This window comes from Gavialis gangeticus, unplaced genomic scaffold, assembly GCF_001723915.1.
Source record: "Gavialis gangeticus isolate Ggan-Ray unplaced genomic scaffold, GavGan_comp1, whole genome shotgun sequence".
Taxonomy (NCBI): domain Eukaryota; kingdom Metazoa; phylum Chordata; order Crocodylia; family Gavialidae; genus Gavialis; species Gavialis gangeticus.
Genome location: NW_017729029.1, coordinates 76,837,636 through 76,852,794, shown reverse-complemented (window position 1 = coordinate 76,852,794; position 15,159 = coordinate 76,837,636).

The window sequence follows — 15,159 nt, the reverse complement described above, 5'->3', positions numbered from 1 at the left end:
TCCGCCCCGCGCGCGGGCGCCGCCAGCAGCTGCTGAGCAGACGCGAGCCCGGAGTCAGCCCGTGTCGGCCGCCCCCCCCTTCCTCCTCCTCCTCCCCCCCGGCCCCGCGGGTGGCACAAGTTGGGGCCCGGGGGCGGCGGCGCGCGGGGACACTTTGCAAGGCGGCGCTGGGGGGCGGCGGGAGCCGTGGGCAAGCAGCAGCAGCCACAAGGTGCGGCGGCAGCCGGGACTGGAGGAGGAAAGGAGGGAGGAGGGGCGGCGGACAGCACTTTGCGAGCTCCGCAAACTCCTCCACACCCCCCGCCCCGCTCCCGGCTGTCAGGCGGAGCCCGCACGGCGCTGCCCCCTAGCCCGCGGCTGCCCCTCGCTCCCCCCCGCCCACGGGGGTGGGCATCCAGCAGCACGGGCAGGATGCGGCGCTGCGAGAGGACAGCGAGGGGGGCTGAGCGCCCATCCTCCCCGACACGTGCGCGGGGGGACCCCCCTCCCGGGCCCGCGGCTCTCGCAGTAGGGCGGCGCTGCCGGCGGGGCGGCTCCGGCCTCACCTCGTCCCCTCCGGCTCCGGCATGGTGCTCGCTGAGGGAGCCGGGGAGGCTGTGCCCGTGTGAGGCGGAGGCGGCGGCGGCGGCGGGTCCGGCGCGCAGCGCTCCCGCCCGGCTCCTCGCTGCAGCTCCCCGGCAGGAGGGGGTGGGGGATGCCGAGAGCCCTCCCCGGAGCGGAGGCAGGCGCCTGCTCTCCAGCCGCGGAGTGATGAGGAGCAACAACCCCCCGGCCGGAGAAAGACCCCTGTGGTGCAGCTGAGGGAGCCGCTTGCCCGTGCCCCGGGGAAAGGAGGGAGCTAGCGCTGTGGCCGGGCCTCCTTGGCTATCCAGGCACCCCATTCCCCCTGCCTGGGCCCTCCTTTCAGCACCGGGGTTGGGTCCTGTCCCCACTGCATCCCAAAATCCAGGTGTGACTTGTGCCACCTGAGTCGGGGGGCACGTGCCCCCCAGCGGCCAGTCAGTGACCAGTGCGGTCCCCCCTCTGCCCATCTCGCCAACCGGGAAGTGTGAGTGGCAACCCGGGAAGTGCCAGCAGCAATTCACCTGGTGGCCCCACTCCCTGGCCGGCGCTCGCAGGGAGGGAGCTCCTGCCTGCCCCCCCCCAAACTGTCACCTAAGTGGGGAGCACTGCCTGTCAGGGGGTGCACCAGCGCTCTCAGGGGGTGCACCATTTCCAAAATTACCCCCGCCTGCATAGGCTGCAGAACAGGGTGGTCGGGCCATGGCCCGACCAAATTTTAGCGCGTTAATGTCTATAACCCACAAACGCACAATTGTCATTCCAGTTAAAAACTGTACAGCTGTTTTTTTGTTTTTAACGGCACAGCTAGCTGAATAGCAAGCTACGCTGCCGCTTCGTTTGTGCCCCTGACATGACGTTTCTGAGCGATACATGTCGTTAGGTAAGTTGCCTGTGTGTACATCTCAGCTAACGTAGCAAAAACATGTTCAGGACGTCGGAGGGGGAAAAAACATAAAGCAAGGGATTGGCAGTGAGAGCTGGGGGTGGGGGGCAGGGGTTGGTTGGTTTGTTTGCCCCCCGACCAAAAAGGCATTCCGTAGCCCCTACCCACCTGAATGGGACAGATGCACCCCTAAATAAACGGGTTGAGAGACGCTGCTGTCCCCAGGGTCAGTTCGGACATGGGAATAAGAGGCTTGCCCTGCTCAAGAAACCCCTCATTCCAAAGGAGAGACCAGCTAAAGAAAGACTTGGGCAGAGAGAAGGGGGAGCCGTCTGTGGAACAGGCCACATTTCCCTCCCCCAAACTCAGTCCTGGGCTCATCCTGGCCATTCCCTCCGCTCCCCCCCTAAACTCATCCCTGGGCTCCCCCCATCTTGGAGGAGGAGGAAAGCTTTAAATTTACAGGGGAGATAAAAGTTTTTGGGACAGCCTCTCAGCTTCTTTACAAGTCCCAGTTTTCAACCTTCCCATAACATGCCTCCCTCTCCCTGTATGCATCTACAGTGCGTCTCTTCTAGGTAGGCTTTTTTATAGAAAAGTGTGATTGTCCATAATGAGCACAAACTCAAGCCTGTGTTAAAAAGGCCACTGGGTCAGTTGTTCTTCCTTTTTTTTATATCAGCCACTGAGCCAGTGAACAGGTTCCTGTTTAGTTTCTGGAACTGCAGGTGTAACTCCTGCAACAAGTCAGCCGACTCTTCCTCCCTGTGAACACTGGGCATTTCAAGTTGCTGAAGGTTTCACTGGTGGAACTGAAACAGGAACCCAGAAGCATGAACTAGGGCAGATTCAGCTAGAAAGGAAGGCTCAGTTATACTGGCTTGAGGGGGAGGGTGTAGGAGGAAGAAAAGTTCCTAGGAGTGATTTGAAATGCCTTTTTCCGTCCTCCAGATTTGGAAGGAGTCCCTAGCTCTCTCCTTGTGTGAGGTGACATTCTTTGCTATGTCTTGCCACAGAAGTGTCTGCTGCAGAAAAATAGTTCCTAAATGTACATGAGAGAAGCAGCTCTAAGTGTCTTTATTTGACAAGAAGGTGGAGACCAAAGGAAAAAAAACCCTCCACTGTAGAAGAAAAGCCCAGAGATTTCAAGTAAGAATCTGCCATGTCACAAACAGTCTGACCTGCTGTGGGTTTTCTGAGTTCTTTGCAACAAAAGACTTGCTCTATTATTCTTCCATAGCCACACACAAAAAAGTGAAAGCTAAAAACTGGCCTGTTCAGAGGGGCGCACCGAGTCTAAAAAGGTGGAGAACCGCTATTACAGAATCATGATTCTCTAGTTTAATGAATATTCAAGTCTTTTAAATTTACACCTCCTCTCTGAGTCAATGAATAATGTGCTATTTTAAATACCAAGGGGAACAGCATCAACAGGAGGTACTGAGGGCAATCCACCCAAGTATAACATATAGCATGGTGTTTAGGGCACTCTCCAGAGTTATGAGTTCAAATGTCTTTAGGCAGAGAATTAAACTGAACCTGGGCCTCCTGCTACATAGTTTGACCCCTGTGTAGGGGCTGCTTTTCCTCTGTTCTGTAAAAATATCCAGAAAGACTGTTGTTTTTTCCCCCAGCCTAACTGCTTTGACAGATTTGAGTTGGAGTCATAAATAGATTCTGGGTAATCAAATATCACATGTTTCAGTTTAATAAACTAAAAAATTCCACCCAACTCTAAATCAACAAGACTCAGCTTCTGAACATACGTTTGTTGTTTATAAAAAAATGAAATCTTCAGCTGTTATTGCTGAAGACAGAAACAGGTAATTCAAAGCTAATAATGTAGTGATGTCTGCCTTGATTTATAGAACATCCAAGAGGAGAGGTACACACTTAAGATATTAGCCATTCCACCTCTTAAATCAATAAGAAATCAGAGAGAAGCTATCTGATCAAGATTTGTATAGTCTGAGAGTTGTACTGTATTTACTTGAATCCATTCAACATATGGAGAAAAAACCTTCATCTTGGATTTGAATACAAGGCTGGAAAGGCAAGTGGTTGCTGTGGCTCCAGCCCAGCCTAGGCTTGGAGTCAAGTCACAACCACTGCCCCCACCCTCCAACCCCACATGCCTAACCTGCCACTGCTACTTACAGGAACCAAGTTGTGAATCTAGTCCCTGCCTTCCCAGGGAGCAGTAGTGGCAGTCCTTCCTTGGCAGTAGTGGCAGTCCTTCCTTGGCTTCAACCCTGCGGCTGGAGCTGCAGTTGCCACTGCATGGCTGGATGGGAGCCAGAGCTGGAGCAGTGATTGAGGGTAAACAGCAGGGGGAGGGCAGGTGTCAGGGAGGCAAGTGTCAGAGGCCAAGGTGCAGGGCAAGCATTGCAGAGGGGGCAGGCAGTAGGGGAGTCAAGTGGCCTGACCCCTGTCCCTTGCCCCTTTAAGCTTGCCCCCTTGCTGCTACTTGCCTTCCTGACACTACCTGTCCCACCGCAGTGGTGCGGAAGGATAAATTTGAGACAACTGTCCAATAATTATATTCTGTGCATGGAAATGTATGACAAATTCCTAAATTTCCTATGTATACAATCTAATTATTGGAGTGTCATCTTAAATTTGAAGTTGTCTTGGCTTTGAGAAAATGTGTCATCCCAATTTTGCACTAAGTGGGTTTGGAAAATCTGACTGCTTCCTCTTCCACAACCCCAAATCACACATCCTTTCACAGCCTATCAGGGCTTCCGAGACAACCAAGGGCCAAAGGGAAGTCAAATTTAAGAATCCCAGTAGGACATGTGATCCACAAAGAGAATTCAGGTGGGGGCCCATGGAGGAAAACATGAATGGTACTATCTGAATATCTGCATGCTTTGATGAACAAACACATAGCTGGATCTTCAATAACGTCTATTTTTCTTTCTAATCTGCTGTCATCACACTCTCTCTGCCTCCCTTCAGAGGAGAGAGTAAACTGAAGTTTTCATTAAAACAGATAGGACCTGGCAGGTGGCACTGCTGCTGTACAATAGTTCATATGGCAGCATGCACTGATCATCTTGACCAAGACTTTGCACACTGGTTTAATTAGTCTGAATAGTACAGATGAGCCCTAGTTTGGTGGTAGCTTTTACCCAAGGAAATTGTACTCCAACGGGCATACTCTGTTGCAGGAGCTAAATGCTGCATCTGTGAAATCACAGAAGACAGGGAATCTGGTAGTAAGGAACACTGTTACAGCCTGCAAAGAAGAACTTGATTTACTACAGTTTGCTTCAAATAATGAATTAATCCAGTAGAGTTATGACTAACAACCTATATAAAATTGTGACTAAAGGAAATGGGAGGGGAAAGATCATTGTTTGCAGTATTTAGCCCCAAATGATCCTTCCAGTCATGAGAGAGGGAACTGACCAGCCTGTTCCCATGTCTTGCTGCAGCCTGCCTTATTTGAAAAAAAAAGAGGAATGCTCTGAAACACTTTCACACACATTTTGGGACCACTATTGCGAATGTCTGAAGTGACATTGTTAGCAGCCAATGATTTTGATATTTCTGGGACTAAGCTTTCTATTAAGACAGCTCCTCATCTTTCAGGTGCTTGAAAGTTTCCTAGTGAACCACCATACTAACTCCATTATTGACAAATTAAATTAAGAGGATAAGTGAAAGGACGCTTACGGTAGCAGATGGGTAATAGGGGATGGAAAGTCAGGCTGATATGAAGGTAGCACTTTTTGTAATACTTGAAAAAAGATTCATAATCATCCACTATGAGATACAGTTACTAGTTATACTACACATTTGCCTCTATGCTACTTGGACCAATTCTTGGTATACTATTTCAATAAAGCCTCCTCTAACTCCTAACTCCTTTGAATCTTGAGATATATTCACTGAATTTGGCCTATTGTTTCCATGTCATTTAGGCTTACTCTGCTTCAGCTTTGTGGTTCTGTTTTAAAAACCAGCACTACATATTTGAAGTATTGTTAGCTCTAGCAATTTCCCACTCTTGTTCTTGAAGCTCCAACTATTGGGGCATGTCCCCATGAGCAGGAACATGTTTCCCTGGGAACAAACCAGTGTCACAATGTGTGCCACTGCCACATGAATGGCACAGGGGAACGCCTGTGCCATTCATGCTCTGGTGCACAGCAGGTTGACCCAGGTGAGGTAGGGGAGGCTGGGGCAACCTGCCTGTCCTGGGGGCCTCTGGGAGTTGCAGCTATGGCAATCCTGCAGCAGGGAGGCTGGCCGGCAGCCAGAAGGTGCCTCTAGCCAGCCAAGCTCTGGTTTTGGGTAGTGCATACTGCTGCCATGAGTGCCACCCCACATTTTTAGGCATGGTTTTTTGTGACCCCGGGATTTCCCAGGGTACCCCTGCCCTCCCCCCCATGCTGCAAATCAGCAGTGTGGGGAACACCTGCATGTGTGGTGTGTGCAGCACCCCATATCGCATGTCCGCACTCAACTAGACATACCCTGGGTGTCAAATAGTTGACAGCTTTATTTTATTTTATTTTATTTTATTCTTTAATTGAAAGTATTAGCTCTCCTAGTTGTGAGAGAAAAAGCATGAAAACTAAAGATTAAAAATGTAGTGGGAATAAATCTGAAATTTCCCTTTTCTTGGCACTCATACTTTCAGTCACATGACCAGCATGTAGCAAAAGATGCAGTGTAGCTGGAAGTCTACTCCCTTAATTAAAATGTGATAATTTAAACAGAATTGGAAACAAAATTGTCTAAATTTTATTCTACAGACAGAATGTATAAAAGAATATGATCCCTATCATAGAATTCTAAAGGTTCATTTTTAAATAGTTTTATAGAGAAGTTATTATGCTATTAAATTCTATAGGACTCTTACATGAGTAATACTAAAGCCAAGAATTATCTCCACGTTCCAATCTTTCTTCTATCTGACAAGTGGGATGATAGATGATTGCTGTTCCATTGTTGCTGTGCCATTATAAACTCAAAAAAGCAAACACAAATGTTGATAGATCAGATTCTTTTCCAGTTACCTCAAGCTGTAGATTCACTAATGCGCAAAAAAGAAAGAAAACAGCTAAAATACAGGAGTAATTAGAAAAGTTTCTTTTGTAAAAGACTATAAGTATGATGTAAAATATTGCTAAATAGCACATTCAGTAATCGCAAAATTCTGATTTCTGTGGAAAAATAGTTTCCTATTCTTCCATTGACATTCAAATTCTACATGCATTTTGAAGCTAAATCTGGAGCATGAGCACACTGTTTTCAAAAAAAAAAGAACAGTTCTTGCTAAGAGCATCAGTTAAAAAAAGAAAATGCTTTTGCTAACATGCACACAGTAAACCTAGTCTGGAATGCAGTAAACCAATGTAATAGCTAGGAATAGGGAAACTGAGGAACAGACATTAAGTAAAAGCCCCAGTCTGAGACAGCAGACACAAGGAGTTTCTGACAACAAATAAAAAAAAAGGAAACGATTAGCATCCTCCCTATCTTGACCCATTATAAGATAGCATCGCACACTAGCAATGAAGTTGGGAGGACCCTAGGTTAAAGCAGCCAGACATCTTGAATCCAGTACCTTAGGCTTAAGAAGCTCTATATTTAGAACCTTTTCTGCAGTCTTTTTCATAGTAGCAGTTCTCATTCATGAATGTACTTCTATAGAAATCAATGCTTGTATGAATAGGATCAGTTCACATAAGTCAGACTTCTATGTAAGCCCAATAAATTTACTTTTTATAGGAGATGTGTTAACTTCATCTCTTACATTTATAGAAAATGCCTGATTCAAAGCTCTACAAGGTAAAGACTTCCACCCACAAAAGAGATCTAGGGCTTGGTCCATCAAAGCACTGACCCTTGCTACTTTGTGGAAACTAACATGATGAACAATTTGAAAAAGCAGACATGTAGAGTGGGGTGGCTGAGCAAAAAGATGGAGAGCAAGAAATTAATGAGTTCTAATATAAAATCCGTCTCGAATGCCTGAAGCCAGTCACCTACGACCAAGTCCTCATTCCACTCAAGTCATTTGCAAACCTCTGCCATTTCAACATCTGCAAACTAGAAATAATATTTACACAGAAAAAGAACAGGTAAAAAATGATTATTTTTTTGGTCACAAAATGCAGGTTTATTCAAGTGTTTTCTAGGCTTGTCAGTTTCAAGAAAAATCTATTGATGGAAAAAATGTAAAAGTATTTTGTTTCAACACAATAAAAGCATTTTTATTGCTGTTTGTTTCAATAATATTGAAACAGGATGTTTGTGCTTTAACTATACCATATAATCTGAGAGAAGTATTTCTGTTTCCAAATCCATTGTGTTTGTTCTTTGAGAAATTGACCTTTTTGTTCTAATTCATAACAAAAACATTTCAAAGTGGCAGAATTTCCCATGGTATGGAAATTCTATTTTCTGGCCAGCTCCATGCAACAATATGAGGGGCTTAGGTTCTGGAAACATTTGAAGATTAAGAATAAAATGTGTACTGGTGCTTATTAAGAGAGCATGTACAGTAATAATCCCCATTGTTTCCCATGGACTTATACCATATCCCCATTTCTCAAGAAATTCCCTGGCAGCTAGATCTAACAATTGTATGGCATATTTGTGCCAACATCATTATTATAAATAGGCCATAGGGCAATGATGATTACGTTTCTACAGTCAGTCCTGAAATATTAAACTCTTTAGTTTGAAGGCCACTTCTGAGAATTGATCCAAGTCACATAGAAAGCCTGTGTCAGAGCTAGGAATAGAATCCATCTCTATTTCAACCACAACATTACCTTTCTTTAAGGTCCATTGGCTCCAGGTATTTTTCTCCTGCTCCTGAACCAAAATTGCCAGTTAAGACCACAGATGCAATAGGGCAGGTCCGTGCCCACAGTTAAATAGCCTAGACCAGCAAACTCTGAAGTCTGATTTGAAATATCCATTCTAGCAAACCTCAGTCAAATAGAAAATTAGGGAAGGTAGTGGTGTTAGCTCTTAGAAAAGACTAAAAGGACCAATTCTAGAAGCCATATGCTACTTAGAGTGGCAATATTAATCCAGCTGAACAAAGGTAATTGTTTTGTCCAGTACGTGAGCTACCTGGGTCACTAATGCAACTATTCAATACTGTTAGTCTCCAGACATGTCCTTGAGGAACTTCACTATAACCTTGGTCCAAAAGAGTCTGTATGCAGTAAAGTAGGAAGCTTATCTTTCAAGAGAAAAGTGTGTTAATTATGACCTGGAACATCACATAGCCACAGTAGTCAATCATCTTAGACTTCACAACCCAATCTGATCAACCCATGGTGAACAGTTCAAGCATGGGGTTGAGAGAAAATTTGCATTGAACAGGGCATCTAAGCGAGAAATGAAATACTTCCAGATATAGGAATAAATGTAAAATTAATCTCTTTTCTACAGCTTTCTTACAGTAGAACAGAAATGTCATTCATACTTTCTATTCAGCGCAAGAGTCAAAAGGATTGAAGTTTAAAGGTGGCTGTGTATTAGCTTTCTCTATTATTTCCTCACCAAGTCTTCCTAGTGCAGATTCAGGGATGTGCTAATTTGGATGGAATAATGGATGGCATTTGGATGTACATTTCCATTTTTTCTAAATTATTGAAAACTAAGTGAGGTTGATGCAGATTTGACTACCTCAGTCTTACACTACATTCAGACTCCTCTTTGGATAGCCCTTAGTAAGAAGATCTTCCTAAAAAGCAGGTAGCATAAAAAAATATAGATGCTACCTAGGCATAGATAGTCACTAGGTTTTCTGGTCTTTCTATAATCTCCAGCTCTCAGGCACCCAAAAGGTTGCTTAACAACATTCAGTCTTGTATATATGTCCTCCAGGAACATGCCATTCTGCTAAGATTTATGGGATAGCTTCCCAGATTTTCCCAAGTTTACTCACACAAACACTTGACCCGTTTTGTAATTGCATCAGTTTAAACATGGTCAATAAGTAATTATTGTATGACAAAAACTGCTGTGTCACCACTACTCTACCATGTTTATAAAATAGTTCAGATGACAGGACTTTACCCTGGCTATAAAGCATTTGTGCTTATAATGGAGACAGGGTCTTTGAGTACCTCAAGTCTGCAGTTATACTATAACTGATACAAAGACTGAATCATGCATGACAGCAACATTACCCTCACTCAAAGTCAGACATAAAAGTGACACCCAATTTTTTTTTAAACACTGGGGTGGTTATTAATACGGCTGTACAAAGCTCCAGTCCCTGATTTGATTCAGGAGAGATTTGGTCCAATTTGGTGGCCGAATCTCCAAATTCAGATCAAATGAGAGGACCCATTAATCTCTCCAAATCGAATCAGAACCCTCCGAATTGATTTGGAGAGATTCGAAAAGATTTGGACATAGACACAGCTTTAAATGCTTTTTCTACATACCTCTAGGTAGCAGACGGCTCATGAATGCTGTGATGCTGGGGCTCATGGAGTGCCCCACAGAAGCGCAGGGGCAGCATTCACAAGCTGTGCTGGCACCTTGAGGTATGTAGAAAAAATATTTAAAGCTGTGTCTATGTCCTAATCACTGATTCCCTGAATCAGCATCCAATCTTCAGATTCAGCCAAATCAAATCAGGGACAGTGATCCGAATCAACAAATTGAATCACTGTTCCTGATTCTGGCTGAATCTGAATCAAATAGGCCTGCTTCACACACCCCTAGTTATTAATAAAATTGGCTTTTTATGAGATATAAGCATGGTGGTATTCAGAGAAAATGTCAGGTGCCTTATCTTTTAGAAAATGTGAAGGTAAATGACAGAGGAGTAACATTATTTTTGTGGAGAAATTTTTCATTAGCAGAAATCCAAACAAAAAATAAAACTTGAAAGAACAAAGCTTAGGAGTTTAACTTAGTGTGTTCTTACTAGTGAATTACATAAACAATGCACTATTTTTAAGTGGTCTGAGATATCATGACATGTTTGTTAAGTTCCCTAAGGTTTGGATTGATGCTCACTGTAATCTTGTACTCCTTAAGACAAGAAAGACTCAAAACTTCTTATTTAGACCTAATGCCAAACTAATAGTAATTTTGCTCCAATGGTTTGCTCAAAGCATTGAACCAGTTTAGCACACGTGTGATATCTAAGAACATAACATGATTCTTAAGATTTTATAAGAAATTTTTACATTCTTACCTGTTTCTTCAGTTATTCAAATTCTAATAAATCACATCAAGATGAAGAGTGGATTTCATATGCCTCATTGTTAGGGACCTACTGAATCTGTGATTTTGCAGAATCTATGCAATCTGGCATTGCCCATGAAATCTGGGTAATGCCTGCACAATCCATGGACTTGACAGGAAAAAAGCGCACCTCACTGAGTGCTGTAGCAGCTCACCAGGTTGGGGAAGGAGGGAAAGGGGGAGTTGCCCACTGGAAGGGCTACCAGCAAGTTGGCTTCCCCCCCCCCCCCCAGCTGATTAGCTGTGAGTGCTGCCTATCATGTGGCCCACACCTCTCCACCAATTGGCAGCAAGGGGAGGGACTGAATGATGCACAGCCCTCACAGCCAATCAGTGGCAAGGGATGGGGCCACATGACAGGCAGACCCTACAGCTAATCAGTGGTGAGGGGTGGGGCACTGAGGCTCCTTGGACAATCAGAGGTGTGGGGGCCTGCCACGCTCCACCCATTAAATGGCTGCCCTGGCCTATGTTCTGCCCATGAAAACAGGGACAGCCCTCACAAATTAGGTAAATCCCTGCTCTTTGTCCACTTTGGATTTAGGAGTTGTTATTTTTTGTACTCAACTACTGTTTTACCAAATGTGTACAAATAATCATGTCTGATTGAGATAAAGACTCAGACAGTACCCCAAAAGAATTGAAAGTGCTATCTTCTTCAATGAGGTCTAGTAAAGTTCATCCAGACATACCTAGCCAAGATATGAACTCACTCAACTCTTTCACTTGGTAAAGTGTGGTGGACAACAAGTCCTTTGTAGTAATGAGAGACCCATCTGTCTGAATGATTACTTGCACTTTGTTAGGTAAAAGTTGATGCAAGATGAGCCCTGTTTTCTCACTGATACATGCCAGACTTCTATTTTTATTTGCTCATAGGAATTGTCCTACCTCAGTCAGCATTGGGACACTGAAATTTTAGAAGAAAAAGATCAAATATAGTATTGCATGAGGAATTCCATATAATGGAGTAAGTTCATTATTTGATACTTTCACTCCAAAGTTTTAAGTGGTATAACTGCTAAATAATCATTAGAGTTCTCTGCTCCAGGGCCCCTTATAATTTCACGGTTTATATCTCCTCATGAAAACAATTCCCCCAATTGACATAACATTCAAAATGTTTTGATCCAAGTCTGAATTTTTGGTGAAAAATCTTTGTCTGAAGCTTCTCCCAGTTAGAATAAATAGGAAAAAATGCAGTTGAGAAGGAACCCTAGGGAAATCAGTGCTTACCACTTCACTAGCCAAGTTCTTAGTTACTAAACTGTTATAACTTCAATGCTGTTATTCTTATAGGGTCACTGAAACCAATACTAAAAAGTTCTCAAATGCTTTTGTCTCTGCTTTTATCTATCCTCTAACATGGAAAAACTTTAACTTTTCAATAATTTAAATTTTTCTTTACCCAAATATTTGCTTGAAGGGAGAAAGTGTTTCTTAACTCTAATTATATTTGCCTCTAAGTAATATGAAAAAAGAGCAAAAATCTAATTTATGTTTACCAAAATTAAATAAAACCCTTGATGTTAGTTCAATAAAACAGATGTTGAACAAAGATTTGTTGTAAAATGTTAGGTATTCTTTTAAATTCAGCATTCTAAGTGGATAAAAAGTTTTCTGTGTATAATTTAAGTGTCGCTTTTATACTCTTAAATCCTGATTCTTCTCTCTCTTTCACCACTTCAACACTATTGAAGTTAATGGAATTACATCTGTTTTATACCAGGGTAACTAAAAGGAGAGTCAAGTTGCATGTGTGGTCTTGAACCCTATATAGCATGCAGCATTCCATTTGTGATTTCAGTCATGTTTCAACTGGTCTTCATTTCATAAACTGAAATAGGCAATTCTTTAGATAAAATGCTAGTTCACATAAAATTAAGTTCATTAAGTTTCACTGCTATTGCATGTAGATCTAACTTGCAAGAGACATATCCAAATTCTAGATAAGAAATAATACAAAATAAGCCGTTGCCACAGTGCTTTATGAGGGCGCTGCCTTTGTAGGGCAGGCACAAAAGCCATAAGTGTGACTGCCACAGCAGAAGCCAGTACTGTTATGTGTAGTTGAAACTAAAAAGAAATATTGTTTCATCAAAACCCTATAAAGATATTAGTGTGGTTGATATGTGGCATTCTCCCAGCTGTTAGTGGGCTTTGATTGGGTATGAAGGAAATTATACACACAGATCTACCTAAATTGTGGTAAGATGGATTATTAGTGGCCTGCTCACGACATGCAGGACCAATTTTGTGGGACTTTGTGGTAGCCCCACCCCTCAGCACTGATTGGTGGAGAGGCCTGGGTGGGAGAAGGGATGAGGAGGTGACTGCCACTTGATTGCTGGCTGCCCTTTTTGCCGCCCTGCCCCTCTGCACTGATTGGCAGATAGGCCCTGGTGGGGGAAGCAGGGACGAGAGGGTAACCACAATCTTGTCTACTGCCCTTTATGTCACCTTACCAGTAGGCACCTTCCCCTCCTGACAGTGAAGACCCCTGGCTTCCCTGGGAAGCCACTATTTTATTGTTACGTTTTGGGTTTTTCCGTTGATTCCACGGATTTCACAGACAATCCCAGATTTCACAGTTTCCATGATATCTTCAAAACTGCAAATTAAGTAGGTCCCTACTTATACAGTTATGCAGACCAAGACTACTTACTTCCTCTGTCTTCAGATGAAAAGTCCCTAAAAGAAGGAGAAATAAATATCAGCGAAATATGGCTTGGTACTAACAAGCTGTGTAACCTTGTTAGAAAGACTTCTCAGAAGGACTGAGAACATTGACCAAAGTCACCTGGTTGCTCAGTTCTTTACTGCTCCAAAGTTAAGCCCAAATTTGCTAAAGTAGGCCAAATTCCATTTGAATGTTTGGCAATTTCAGCTAAACCTTCCTTTCAGTAGGTGCTGAGAAGAAAGAGATTTATAGTTTTATCATGAAACCATTTGAAATTCTGTGACCAGAGATGTGTTTCTTTTACTTTTCAAAGAATTATATGAACTATACTCAGAATTATATAAACTATGCATGCCAGCAGCCAGAGGCATAGCTGGGATGCTCCATGCCATGGGCAGCCATGTAATGCCTGGGGCAGTGCCTACTGCTGGAATTTCAATCACAACAGCACCATCAACCTTGCTGACCAGAGTGCCCAGGGTTGCTGTCTCAGTTGCACCTTACCACCTCCCAATTACACAAATGCCAGGGGCCTACTCTTGCCATTCACCAAGTGTATACTTTTTCTACAGATCTTGCAGAATCAAGTCTCAAGCCATTTTTAGCTGAACTCTAAGCAAAGTTAGTGAGTTTTACAAAATTCTACTCTAACAATCATGATCTCTGAAAGGAGTTCCACCAGTATGAAATAGAGCAGAATCTGGCCGCCACATGGAAATGTTCAGTGTACTTACTGCTAGTGTTGGATGCTTTATTCAAAAGAAAATTTAAGATCCTAGAAGGGGGACATGAAGAAGATAGAAAGTAGCTGCCAGACACTGGGAGTATTGGAAACTATTTTATTATTCCCAGAACTGATTGGATGTCCGTTCCTGTGTGTGCTCAGTTAATTATCATCTCTGGTTAGTCTGGGAAGAAATTTTATAACGCATGGGAAGTTTCAATGATCTTCCTAAGAAAAGATGGTATTCTGAATAGTATTCTCCTCCATTATATGAAGACTTGTGACTGAAATGAGTTCTAGACAATGGATCTAACTATGACCCGGTGTTCTACATTCATACATGATGAAATGCTAAGTGATGGGAGAGCATGTGATGTGGTCATGTATTACCTGATGACGGTTACTTCTGAATCTATACAGAGCTGAGGATCTTCTTTCATTGTGAATTTGTGAAAGAAGAGAAAATGGCAGGATTACGGTGAAAGATAACATAGAAAGAATTTAAAGTTTAAGTTCATGTGGAAAGAAGGGCAGATGATGCTTGTTTTAAAGGTTAGGTAAGCATGGAACTGTTGCTTCTGAAGCAGGAAGAAGCTGTGTGATTTTGAACCTACACCAAGATGGCTCAGCTGAGAAATCTGATTTTGTGCCTAACAAAAGGAGGATAATGCTGCTGAAATAAAAGAACCCTTCTTTAAAGTAAACAATGACTGTTTAGACAAGTATATGTTGGAGTAGCACCTTCCTTAAAAGAAATCTTAGAAAAAATTGTTTAACTGAAACAGATGATTTTTTCATTTGGCTTGAATTTTCAAATTAAGGCATTAATCTTCAATTGATATTTATAGTTTTTAATGATTTACAAATCTTTTTACTCTGTGTGTCTGTTTTTAGATATAACATTGCATGCTCTGAAAGCAACTAATGGTTCACTATACTTACAGTATGCTACAAATTAGCATAGTAGAAAATAGTATTAGGAAGTTTAAGTTTGAAACAAAACAGCTACTTCAAAATAGGATTTGTGTTACATGGTGACTGGAAATATTGCACTTGCAGTTACACTTG